The sequence below is a fragment of the Peromyscus leucopus genome, chromosome 10, assembly GCF_004664715.2.
Source record: "Peromyscus leucopus breed LL Stock chromosome 10, UCI_PerLeu_2.1, whole genome shotgun sequence".
NCBI lineage: Eukaryota > Metazoa > Chordata > Mammalia > Rodentia > Cricetidae > Peromyscus > Peromyscus leucopus.
In genome coordinates, this window is record NC_051071.1 from 59,739,953 (window position 1) to 59,753,152 (window position 13,200).

Here is a 13,200-nt window from a genome sequence, read left to right on the forward strand (position 1 = left end):
GTATGTCTGTGCACTACATGGGTGATACCCGCAGAGGACAGATGAAGGCATTGGATTCCTGGACCTGGAGTAGCATAGTTGTGAACTATTGTGTAGGTGCTAGGACTTGAACCTGGGTTCTGTGGAAGAGCAGCAAGTACTGGTTAACCACTGGACCATCTCTCCCAGCCCCACCATCTCTATTTAAATAGCGCTTATGTTTTGGGACTCCTTCTGGAATAAGCACTAAACCGAAACCAGGATAACTCCTGCAAGGCCTCAGTATCAGGCCCAGTTTGTGCTCCCATTTTACAGTCCAAAACAGTGGTTCTCAACGTGTGGGTCACGACCCCCTTTGGGGAGGCGGAATAACCCTGTCTCAATTAGGGTTTCTATTGCTGTGATGAAACACCATGACCAAAAAGCAAGTTGGGGAGGAAAGAGTTGATTTGGCTTACCCTTCAGCATTGCTGTTCATCTCTGCAGGAAGTCAGGAACTCACACAGGGCAGGATCCCGGAGGCAGGAGCTGATGCAGAGGCCATGGAGGGGAGCTGCTCACTGGTTTGAACAAGCAAGCGAGATCTTGTAGAAGTGTATGTGGCGCTCAGCGTGTGGTTAATGGCAATGGCCCATCGTTGCAGCTGTTTCTCCGGGTCATGCCGCTCCAGGTAACGAGTGAAGTCATGCTTGGCAAGCAGGCGGTACAAGCAGGGTTTTAAATGGCTCCCTCAATCAATCAATAAATCAATGCCTCATAACTGGTCTTTTCTACTTTATTCGACTTCATTTGCACTTTGCCGTCTTTGCTTCAGAATGTACTTCTCTAAATAGATAAAATATTGAGGGGGCCAGAGAGATGGCTCGGTGGTTAAGCACACTTGCTGATCTTGCAATGAACCTAGATTCTTTCCCCAGCACCCACGTGGTGATTCACAACCATCAGATCCAGGGGCCCTGATGCCTCCTTCTGACCTCTGTGGGCATCGGGCATGCACGTGGTTCACATACATACATGCAGGCAAAACACTCATTTTATTAAATAATATAAATCTAAGTTTGTTTAATATTGATAATATTTTGTTATGTAAGTATTATAAACCGGCCATTTAATAGCTGTAGAAAAATAGGATATGTTCATAAACTACCTGCCAGCTCCCTTTTCATTATAAAGAAGAAACATGGTAATTTTATATCGAAAAAATAGGTCAGAGACTTGAACTGACTGACCCCAGAAGTTCTGTGTTTCTTTTTGTTTTGTTTGAGACCGAGTTTCTCTGTGTAACAGTCTTGGCTGTCCTGGAACTCTCTTTATAGACCTGGCTGGCCTCGAACTCACAGAGATCCACCTGCCTCTGCCTGCGGAGTGCTGGGAGGATTAAAGGCGTGCGCCACCACCACTTGACCCAGTTCTGTTTCTTGATGTAACACACAGAAATCGTCTGCCAAATATTCTTGTATAAACAAAAATAAACACTAAATCTCAAAGCCTCCCAGAAAACAAAACAAACCAAAACTCGACAGCCATTATTAAAATGATAACATTTGATAAGTCTGACTTCATCAAGCTCGCGGAAGCTAGAGTGACCCCGGGAATCTGACACTCTGATAGTAGGGGCCCAAATTAACCAGCGGTTTGAGTTTGACAGTGCCCGTGCTTACAGATGGTAAAAATCTCCTTGCCACTAGGTGGCGCTTCCTGGCTTTTGTCGAGGTTACTGCATTGTCTTTTTACTTGGAAGAGTGCTGGATCCTTGTGGTGGCCAGGAATCTCCAACGCTTACTGTCTCCTCTAGCCAATTTATTCACTCATACTGTGTCAATGGTATTTTTCTAAGAAATATAGTTTAACATATCATGCTCTGCTTTAATTTTTTGGAAAAAAAATTTCAAAATTATAAAACATGAGTTTGAAAAAATTACTTACTTTTCACCTAGGATCCAAATTCACCGTTTAATGGCACTTTACCATTCTATCTATCTGTCTGTCTTGCTGTCTGTCTGATCATTTCTCTATCTCTCAGCTCTCTGTGTGTTTACACACACACACACACACACACACACACACACACACACACACACACACACACACACATCCACCATCACTCACTTTTATTTTCTCAGTACCAAATCAGGAGGCACATAATATCTACTTGTCTCTTCACTGGTCAATTAATTATTTTGTTTCTCCGTTAAGTGAATAAAAAGTGTTTTGGGTTATTTGTTTGTTTGTTTGTTGTAGATGTAACCAACCGTCTTATTAAATAAGAAACACAGAAACAATGTAAAAGAGAAAGTCGAGAGGTCAGAGCTCAGAGCTAAATCTCACCCTTCCTTCTGCTGTCCCAGCTTCCCGAAGAGAGAGACCTACTTCCTGTCGGTTTGTTTTTTTATAGTATGTCGTTCTGCCTTCTCATTGGTTGTAAACCCAAACACGTGACTGCCTCGTCACTGTCTGAATGTACAGCCCCCTAGGTCTTAAAGGCATATGTCTCCAATGCTGACTGTATCCCTGAACACACAGAGATCTTATGGGATTAAAGGCGTGTGCCACCACCGCCACACTCTTGCTATGGCTCTAATAGCTCTGACCCTGAACACACAGAGATCTTATGGGATTAAAGGCGTGTGCCACCACCGCCACACTCTTGCTATGGCTCTAATAGCTCTGACCCCCAGACAACTTTATTTATTAACATACAATCAAAATAATATTTCAGTACAATTAGATTACCACCACAGTTTGTTTTTGGTTTTTTGAGACAGGGTTTCTCCATGTAGCCCTGGCTATCCTGGATCTCGCTCTGTGGACCAAACTGGCCTCGAACTCAAAGAGATATGCCTGGCTCTGCCTCCCGAGTGCTTGGGATTAAAGGTGTGGGCCACTGCCACCCGCCCGGTGCAGTTATTAGTTTAAAAACCGTGTTTTATTGGGCTCTACTGTGGGGCTATGCATATATCTTTTCTCTAGCGAAACTTAAACTGTTTCCTCGGTTGTCATACAGTGGCTGTTACCAGTTGCTGGTTTCTAGTTCTATTGCTTCCTCTGCTTTACCTAGTTGGCATTCTACTGTAATCTGCCATTGTACTGTGGATCCGCCCATTTACATATTCATTCACTTCTTCATGTCAATACAGGCCATAGTCACATTTTATTTGTTGGCTTAGAATCCACTACTGATGTTGTCCCAAATTTGATTAGTGTGAGCTGCTTGTTTGGATCCGGTGCCCTTAACACATCCCAAAAATCCTGAGAGCTTCCCTGTTCTCAGGTGCAAAAAGATATTTGTCTTATCTTGTGCTTTCTATGTTAACCATGAACCAGAAACTTCTCTAGTGAACTCTGGTTCCTTTCAGTATATCACTTAAATATCAAACCAGTACGAGGTGTGCTCACTGTTATCAAGATGCCACTGTTTCCAGGCACTCCTGCCAAACAGACCCCCCAAGCCCACCCATGCCATACTTACACATAGTCGATGTCTGTACTGTTGAATTGGTAAACCATGATTTCACAGGAAGTCTATAATTGCAATTCTAGCTACCCCCCCTTCATCTGTATTCCCTTCTGTAGCATTGAGAAGCTTGTCTTCCTTATCTTTTATATGTTGATTTCTACAAAGATTCATTTTCCCTAACAGGTATCTAGGTCAAATGTGCCACCTTCTTGGCAGAAGCCACCAAGCCTCATACACAGACTACTGTCTCAGGCCCAGACCTGCCTAACCTACCAGCCCTGATTCTGTATGTCCCCGATCCCTGGTGATCTCTTGGCATTTAGCTTTCTCCATTCTGAGCACATAGAAAGGAGCACCAAGCTTAGCCTGTCCTACATCCTAAACATTTGCTGAAAACTTTTTCTATAGTATCATATGACTAAGGGAATCTTACCAAAAGTCTCACTAATAATTGATGGAGTCAGCAGATTTTAATACATTATTTCTCCAGTCTCTTTCATGTGTTTTGGCTAATGACCAGTTATTAAGAATCTGACTAACCACAGTTAGTAATCACATTCCCCAGGCCATGCTTGGTGTCTTCCTGGTAACTACTCAGAGGGCTCGAGAACTGGATATAAAGCCCGAAGACTTTGTTGTCATCTCAAGGTTGATACTGTGCTTTGCTGAAGAACTGGCCCAGCAGTCCAAATGAGCTGCACTTGTTCACTGTTCTGGCAATGTCAAGAACCTCCCTTTGTCATCTTAGAGTTGACCTAAGAGGTGGAGCTACATGAGGTGGGAGAGAGACCCTTCCTTCACATCCCAAAGGAAAAATTTTATTATATGCATTTGTTAAAAAATAGAGAAATGAAACAGCAGTTAAGAGCACTAGCTACTCTTCAGAGGACCCCTACAATCAGCTGTCACTCCAGTTCCAGGCAACCTGACGCTTTCTGGCCTCCTCAAGCACTGCAAGCCCACAGATAAACATGCAGGCAAAACACCCATACACACAATCGTTTTTTTATTAAAATAAACAGAAATCACCCCAATGTCATAATTCTTTGATAAGATTTCTTCTGATTTATTCTATGCTTTTGTTTGTGTTTGAGAGAGAGCGGCTTGCTATGTGACCCAGGCAAACCTCAAATTTCTCCTGCTTCGGCTTCCAGAGTGCCGGGATTCCAAATGTATCCCATCACACCTAGGACCACAACACCTCAGTTTCCTCTATACTTTCATAAAATGAAATTTGTCTTTACAGCAGTGCTTACTTGTATGTTTTGCTTTTTCTTAACAATAATAGAAGCATTCTTCCATTCCATTATTTTAAAACATTCTCAAAAAAAGTGTAGATGTGTCCCAATTTAACAAAGTATGAATTTTTTTAACATGGAGGTTATTTCCTGTTCTTTAATACTGTGAGTTTTGCTGAGACAAACATGTATGTGCATGTGTGTATAATATATATAATATATTATATATATATTATACATATATATGTATTGTGTGTGTGTGTGTGTGTGTGTGTGTGTGTGTGTTTTCCCACATTGATAAATGCTTTCTTTTAATACCAGATATGGAACTGCCTGCCTGCATCTTTGAGGACTGTGAAACTCTTGAAGCAAAGAACTCTGGGAAGAGCTCTCTGTAATTCACACTTGTTCCAGCCTTTCTTGTCTCAACAGGACTGCATTTCCAGATAAGGTAAGATGAAGTGGGAAATGGGGGGAGGGGGTAAAAGGACAAAAGAGATTAGCTTGTCACCCGAGAGTCAGCCTTCATTTCTGACTTCCGTCATCCTACATGAAGACACGGTCAGGCTATTTGATTTCCTTGGAAGCCTTTGGCTTTGTTGTGTGCACACACCTGGGGAAGCTGGAGGTCTGGCACTGTAAAAGGCTACAGAGGTGCTGCTGGCATTCGGTTCTGTCCCTGGGTGGGAAGATGAAGGAAATGAAATTGCTCAGGCTGGATGCACTGGAGCATCCTTTAACCATCCTCCTCTTCTCACCCATCCCATCTGATCAGTCAACAAAGCCAGTCACTTTGGTCCCCCTCTCTCTGCTACCACCTCTCCTCTCTTCCTAACTTGTTGGAGTCATCATCACTCATGTAAACACAGTACTTTCCACATATAGCCCTCAAGTCCATCCTTCAAACAGAGGGATCTGCCCAAAGCACCGCTAGCCCTCTTGGAGCATTCTAAATGCATTCATGATACCTCATTGCCTGCAGAATAAGGATCGGGCTCATTACCCTGCAAACCAGGCATCACGACCATTCCCTGCCTGTTAGCATTGATTTTTGTTTTTGTTGTTGTTGTTTTGTTTTGGGTTTTTTTGTTTGTTTTTTTGTTTGTTTGTTTTTCGAGACAGGGTTTCTCTGTGTAGTTTTGGAGCCTGTCCTGGATCTGGCTCTGTAGACCAGGCTGGTCTCAAACTCACAGAGATCTGCCTGGTTCTGCCTCCCAAGTGCTGGGATTAAAGGCATGTGCTACCACCCCCCAGCCAGCACTGTTCTTTTTCCTTAGCCCTACCTGCAGCGTTAAGCTCCATGAGCAGCCAGCGACTTTAACTGCCACTCAAGCACCACCCCGTCTCTTGCCTCTGAGTTTCTCAGTCCCACTACCTAGCACACCGTCTCTCCCTCCTTGATGATGACTGAAGTGTGAGAGTGTCTAGTCAAGATACCATTCTGCAGGCATGCTGGTCCTTGTCCATAATCCCAGCACTTGGAGAGGTAACAGTGAAAATCAGGAGGTCAAACCTGAGCTATATAATGGGTTCAAGTTGAGATCAGCTTGAGGTACATAAGACTTATTTCAAAGCACACGAGCATGCATTTTGCATGTGTGTGTGTGTGTGTGTGTGTGTGTGTGTGTGTGCATTCTTATTCTTTTCCAAATATAATAATTGCCCTGCTCTTATTATTACTCAAAAATACAGATGGCTTCTTCTAGGTGTGCTGTCCTGTTTCCCAGTGACACAGAAATCACATTGGCTGCCTAGTTTATTTTGAGCAGTAATACGCAAGTAAGTTATGGTCATCACTTCCCAACAGAAGCTCCAAAAAAAGAGTGTGACTTGCAATGCCTCCTTCTCTTTTCCTCCCCCCCCCTTAATGAGATCAGTAATATTCTAGGGGCTTCTAAGCACCCAAAGTGAAGTCAATATTCAAAATGTGCAAATGACATGACCTGAAATACATCTTTGACGATGTGCCTGGCCTTTTCAAGTCATTTGTTGTTGCCCCACAATAATGTATTTTAGCTGGCAGTGGTGGCACGGGTCTTTAATCCCAGCACTCAGGAGGCAGAGGCAGGAGGATCTCTGTGAGTTTGAGACCAGCCTGGTGTACAGGTTCCAGGACAGCCAAGGCTACACAGAGACCCTGTCTCAAAAAACCAATAATAATTATGACGATGATGGTGGTGGTGGTGATGATGAGGTATCTTATTCTGACAGATATTGGCCATTCCAGACCATCCGTACCATTGGGCATGACTTCTCCTGAGGTTCTGTGGTAGATACACAGCTACACAACGCTTGGCAATACAAACAGTCTCCTGTTGGAGAAAGTCCCTAGTTCATGACTCTTGGCAGGAGGCAGGTTTTTACCTCCCACTAAGGAAGCTAAAAATAACAGACACTTGTTCCCCAGATTCCTCACAGTGAGGGAACAAGCATGTGACCTAAGGTCACCATTTAGAAGCATCCCACTCAGGGCTTTGAGCCTTGATAAAAAAGAAACTCAGACAGTGTTACACAGCATTGATTCTACTGCTGCTGGTGGTGGTGTTCCCCATCCAGCGGAGTAACAACAAAGAAAGCTGAGCCAGGGTGACAGTGTGCATCTTGTGCTCACAAGGCAGGCACACTGTTCCAGTCAGATGACCCAGCTCTGGGTTCCTGATCGCCTGGTCCTCTCAGCTCCTGTTCACCTTCTGAGCCTCCCTATAATTCTCCCAGTAATTTTCTGATGTACCCAAGATCCTTCCAATCAGCAATGATTGCTCTCATAAATCCCCCGCTGTGTCAACAGCCCATTACTGAGAATCCTGTTTCCAGGAATCACCAGGACCCAAAGTGATGCAGACTCCATAGAGAATCACATTTTAATTTTATCTTTTATTTTATGTACATGAGTGTTTTGCCTGCATGCATTACCTGTGGAGGACAGTAGAGGGCATCAGATCTCCTGGGACTGGAGTTACCAGGAGCTGCCCTTTGGGTGCTGGGAATCTAGCTGAACCCTGGTCCTCTGAAAGACTAGCCCATGCTCTTAACCCCTGGAATCGCATTTTTAAAGCCCCATTTTGCATCCTCCAAAAATTTTATTTATTCATTTACCAAGGCAGGATCTCGTACTGTAATCCAACCTGGCCTCAGACTCACGGCAAGCCTCCTGCCTCAGCCTCCTAAGAAAAAAGAATTTTTAAAGATTTTTATATTATTGTTTATATATGTGTCCGTGGCAGTGGATGTCAAGTGTATGTGGATGCCCTTTGAGGCCAGATCCCTTAGAACTGGGGTTACAGGTAGTTGTGCGCTGCAGCAGGTATTTGGAACTGAACTGGGGTCCTCTAGAAGAGTGGCAGGCATATAACCACTGGGCCACCTCTCCAGCGCCTCAAACGTATTTTCCACAAGTTCCAGTCCTGAATTCCTCCGGCGAGCATTAAAGGGAATCCCGTTCAGGAGCTGTGCTGGGCCACACTGTTCCTCTTTCTCTGCACTGCCCACCCCCCCCCCCCGCACCCCCGGCCTCGTGTCCCGTCCCCCCGCCCCCCCCCCCGCCCCCCAGACTGCCCAGCACCTGTAGCTCCTTTCCTCTTACGTCTCCCCTCCCCCACTGCCCTGGCTCCCTGTTAGCACTGCGGTCTTACAGCGCCTGGCTGGGTCCTTCCTTCTTCCTTTCATCTCCCAGCTCTTGTTACTCCTCGGGTTTCTCAACACTGCATCATGAATTCTGCAAGCCTGGGAATCGAGTTGACCACCACAAACTTCTCCTTAAAGGGGCCAAGGCGGCAGCTCACAAGCCAGACGGCCGGCCCCTCCCAACCCCAGTAACTGGCACAGGTGTTGCGGCTGCTTTTGTGAAGTTGGGTGCATTCCAACATTCAAGAGTGGGGAGCTACGCTTAAAAACTTGGGTTCCTGGGCTGGAGAGATGGCTCAGCCGTTAAAGGTTAGGCTCACAACCAAAAATATAAGAGTTCGGTTCCCAGTACCCATGACTATCTCTCCAGCCAATTAAAATGATTTAAATAAATAAACCTTGGATTCCTGGGTCTTGAAAAACTATATGCTGAAGAGATAGATGACTCAGCAGTTAGGAACACTTGCTGTTCTTTCAGAGGACCTGGTCTGGGTTCTCAACACCCACATCAGGTGGCTCACAACCACCTGTTACTCCGATACCTTCTTCTGGTCTCCATAGGCACACACACATACACACACACACACACACACACACAAGTGCACATACAGACAAGCAGGTATGTACACACACACACACACACACACACACACACACACACACACACACACACACACGACAACACCGGGACCCCATTTCTTCATGGTAATCAACCGGATTCACCCATTCTTCACTCTGCTTCTCCTTGATCCCAGCTAGTGGTTCAAACTCAAATTATTTCATCCTTGTTCCATAAAGTATACTTTAAAAAAAAAAGACTAAAAATACCTGTAGGTTAAACAGCATATTCTCTTTGGGGGAAGCGGATAGTGTGAGGGGAGGCGTGGAAGGGAACACGTGTACATTGTAAATCTTTTCCAGCTACAATGTAACAAGTGGAAGAAAGGCTGATGAAAGGAGAAGTCATGGGAGAAAAAAAAGGCAGCTCAGGGTCCCGGGAGAGTGGGCAGCCACAGGACAAAAGAGTGAGACGCCTGGCTGGCAAGAAGAGAGGAATGTTCGCAGCTTCCCTAAGCCTGGATTCCAGAGGTGCTGGTAATTGGCCCCTTGACTGATCCACCTTGGCCAATCTGCACGCGTTTCTGCATCTACAGGTTATCTTTCACGGCTCAATCCCTCTGAGCCCCAAAGGCAGCAAATACAATATAGCTTAAAAGCAAGCTGCCTTTGAGTCCACTTTAAATGCACAGGAAAGAGGGCTTTTGAAAGATCTCACAAGGTAAAATACTTCCAAAAGAATATTTACCTTCTGTCTTAGGGTTTCTGGTGCTGTGATAAAACTGTGACCAAAAGCAACCGGGGAGCAAAGGGTTTATTTCACTTACATTTCCACATCACGGTCCATCACTGAAGGAAGTCAGGGCAGGAACTCAAGGCCTGAACTTGGAGGCAGGAACTGATGCAGAGGCTGGAGAGGAGTGGTACTTACTGTGTTCCCCCCTGGCCTGCTTATTCTGCTTTCCTGTAGCACCCAGGAACACCACGGCCCAAGAAATGGTACTGGTTACAGAGACCTGGGCCCTCCCACATCAATCACCAATCAGAAAAATGCACCACAGACTTACCCACAGGCCTATCTAGTGGGGGAATATTCTCAATTGAGGGTCCCTCTTCCAAAATGACTCCAGCTGTGTCAAGTTAAAATAAAAACTAGACAGCACACCTTCCAACGTCTGTCTGTCTCTTTCTCTGTCTCTCTATCTCTATTTCTTTCTCTCTATTTCTCTCTCTCTCTCTCTCTCTCTCTCTCTCTCTCTCTCTCTCTCTCTCGTGTGTGTGTGTGTGTGTGTGTGTGTGTGTGTGTGTGTGTGTGTGTACATTCATAGAGGTCAGAAGAGAATGATTGTTGGATTTGCTAGAGCTGGAGTTACAACCTCCCGTCACGGGTGCTGGGACCTGAACTTGGGTCCTCTTGGAAGAGCAATTAGAGTTCTTAAACCCAGAGCAGTCACTCCACCCCTAGCTCATATTTTTATTTATCCTAATTTTCTTTTTTTTAATTTCTATGTATTTTTATTTCATGCGCACCGGTGTTTTGCCTGCATGTACGTCTGTGTGAAGGTGTCGAATCCTCAGGAGCTAGAGCTACAGACAGTTGTGAACTGCTATGTGGGTGCTGGGAATTGAACCTGGGTTCTCAGGAAGAGCAGCCAGTGTTCTTAACCACTGAGCCATCTCTCTGGCCCCTTATCCTAATTTCATATGCATGCAGACCTATATAGTATTAGATGCACTTACATATTCTAACAACTTGAGCAAAACGTCATATGCCAGACTTGTTTTCTCACCAATTCACTCTACCAACTTGCAAATTTCCAATGAGAAAGCTTTGAGTTTAGATGTGTGTCTCTGTATCATACATGTGTGTCTATCTAAAACAGAGTTTGAAGTCTTTATATTCTTTTGTTGAAAATGAAATAATAAAACATCAAACTTCAAGCTGCCAGGGGAGAAACCTGTAGTGATGTTAATGCAGGAAGCATATTAGTTACTTCTTTCAGGACTGTGACCCCAATACCTGAGGAGAACCAGCCGAGGGAGGAGAGGATCTATGGACCATGATTGGAGGATACAGTCTGTCATGGCAGGGTGGCATGGTGGTGGCAGCCACTCAAGGCTGCAGTATGTGAGGCTGCTTGCCTATTTCTCTTTGGAGACAGGCTACAAACATTAAGATCCACCCCCCTCCCTACAGTGAGGCCCCACCTCCCAGAGGTTTCTCAACCTTCCAAAACAGTGTCACGGCATAGGGACCAAATCTTCAAACACAAGAGCCTGTGGGGGACATTTTACATCTAAACAGTAGCAGGGATCAGATGAAATCCTGGGTTGGGAAGACATGCCAGCTAAGCATGGTTCACACCTCTGGAAAAAAAATTCAGAAATGTCAACTTTTATAGACCTGTACCACTTTTTATTTCTTTTTGTTTTTGTTTTTTTCTTTTTTCAGAAAGGATCTGGGAATTCAAAGTAAAGGACAGTTGAAAGTAGAGGAATGTGGCATGTCCTTACAAGAGAATTCATAAAATGGCAGGTTTGGCTGACTTTGCATTTCTGTTTAAACTCCCAGTTTTTGTCAACTTTCTTGGCAACTTTTCTATCTAGTATTTGAGTATTTTGTTTATGGTAATCATGGACATCAGAATATTCTACCGACTGATCCCTTAAATATAAAGGACATATTCACTTTGGAGACTCACTGGGACAGCCTGGTTAATCTGAAGATGCGTATGCCATGGGACCCTGGCATTCCATCTGTGGGTATCGAACTGGAGAAACTCCTGTGCATGTGCACAAAGATGTGCTCACAGCGTTATTGCTTTATGTCTTCTATTAATAATAATAGATTATAATAGAAACATAGATTGTGGTCTATTCAATGGACTGACTACAGAGAATTTAAAAGGAACTATAACTCTCTCTCTATATATATACATATATATATATATTCATACACACACACACACACTGCCTCATCCCTCAGCATGGAATCCACCTTCTCCATCTCCACCACAAGATCTCAGGTCCCATCAACTCTCCTGTGGACAAAGTAATGACTTTTTACCTGGTGCTGTCCCTATACTTCCAGGTATGCTTTTCTCTATCCATCTGCCATAGAGTAGCAACAATTTGTGTGTGTGTGTGTGTGTGTTGCCATGGCACACCTATAGAAGTTAGTCATCTCCCCTTCCTACTCTACCAAAAGTAGTGTCTACTTTGTGTGTGTGTGTGTGTGTGTGTGTGTGTGTGTGTGTGTGTGTGTGACAGAGATGTATGTATGTATATATGTATGTATATATGTATGTATGTATTTTGGTACTGGAAACTGAACCCAGGGCAATTCACATGCTAGGCAAACATCTACCACTGAGCTACAGACATCTCTGACTATCTTCCTTGTTATTTTGGTTTGGTTTGGTGTTTCGAGACAGGGTTTCTCTGTGCGCCAGTCCTGGCTATTCTGGAACTCAATTTGTAGTGCAGGCTGGCCTCGAACTCCCTGAGATCCACCTGCCTCTGGGATTAAAGGCGTGCACCACCACTGCCTGGCTGTACTGGGTCTATTTCGGTTACTAGTAATGGACTTCCAAGAAGCCTGAATAAAAGGGAGGCGGAGTTATGCAGACAAATGGGGCTGGGTTCTGGTGTGACTGATGTAAGAATTCAAAGGAGGAACTAGAGGAAGGTAGGGAATCTCCCTGGTGTATTGCAGTAAGTGAGGTTTATCCCACTTGCAAGCTAGTGAGGTAGCGTGTACTGGTTTCACAAAACGGCCAGGAGGCACAAGTTTCCTGCTATACAAAGAATTTAGTTTAGCCTTATTAGTTAGCTAAACTACCACTGGTTACAAACTCCAGTTCTCCCAGGCTGATAGGAAGAACTTGTATTCTCAGTGTGTGTGTTAAGTGGGAAAAACCCCCAAATCCAAATCTTTCTTAATAGTCTACAAGTATACTTGATATTTGCCCTGCAGGGAGACTTTATCTGTATGGTGGCTAGTAACCAAACCCACTCCTTGTTCCACAGTGAGGTTTTATGTTTATCTCCAGCTGCTTGCCATAAAAACACCCTAGACAGAGTTACCCAGCACCAGAGCGGGCTGTGCCTTGCTCTCAAATGTAGGTTCTGTGGAGAAATATCCCAGTAAGGAGGTCAGAAGAATTGAGTGGACAAAAAAGCCACCCACCTACCCCAGGGACAGCTTCGTGCTATGGCTTCTAGAACAGCTATAGCAGTTAAGGTCAGCATGGTTTACAAGTGAATTCATGGAATGTTGAATGTTTGTCAATTTGGATCTTATCGAACCTTCACTTATTTATAGCTACATTTTTTTTTTTTTTT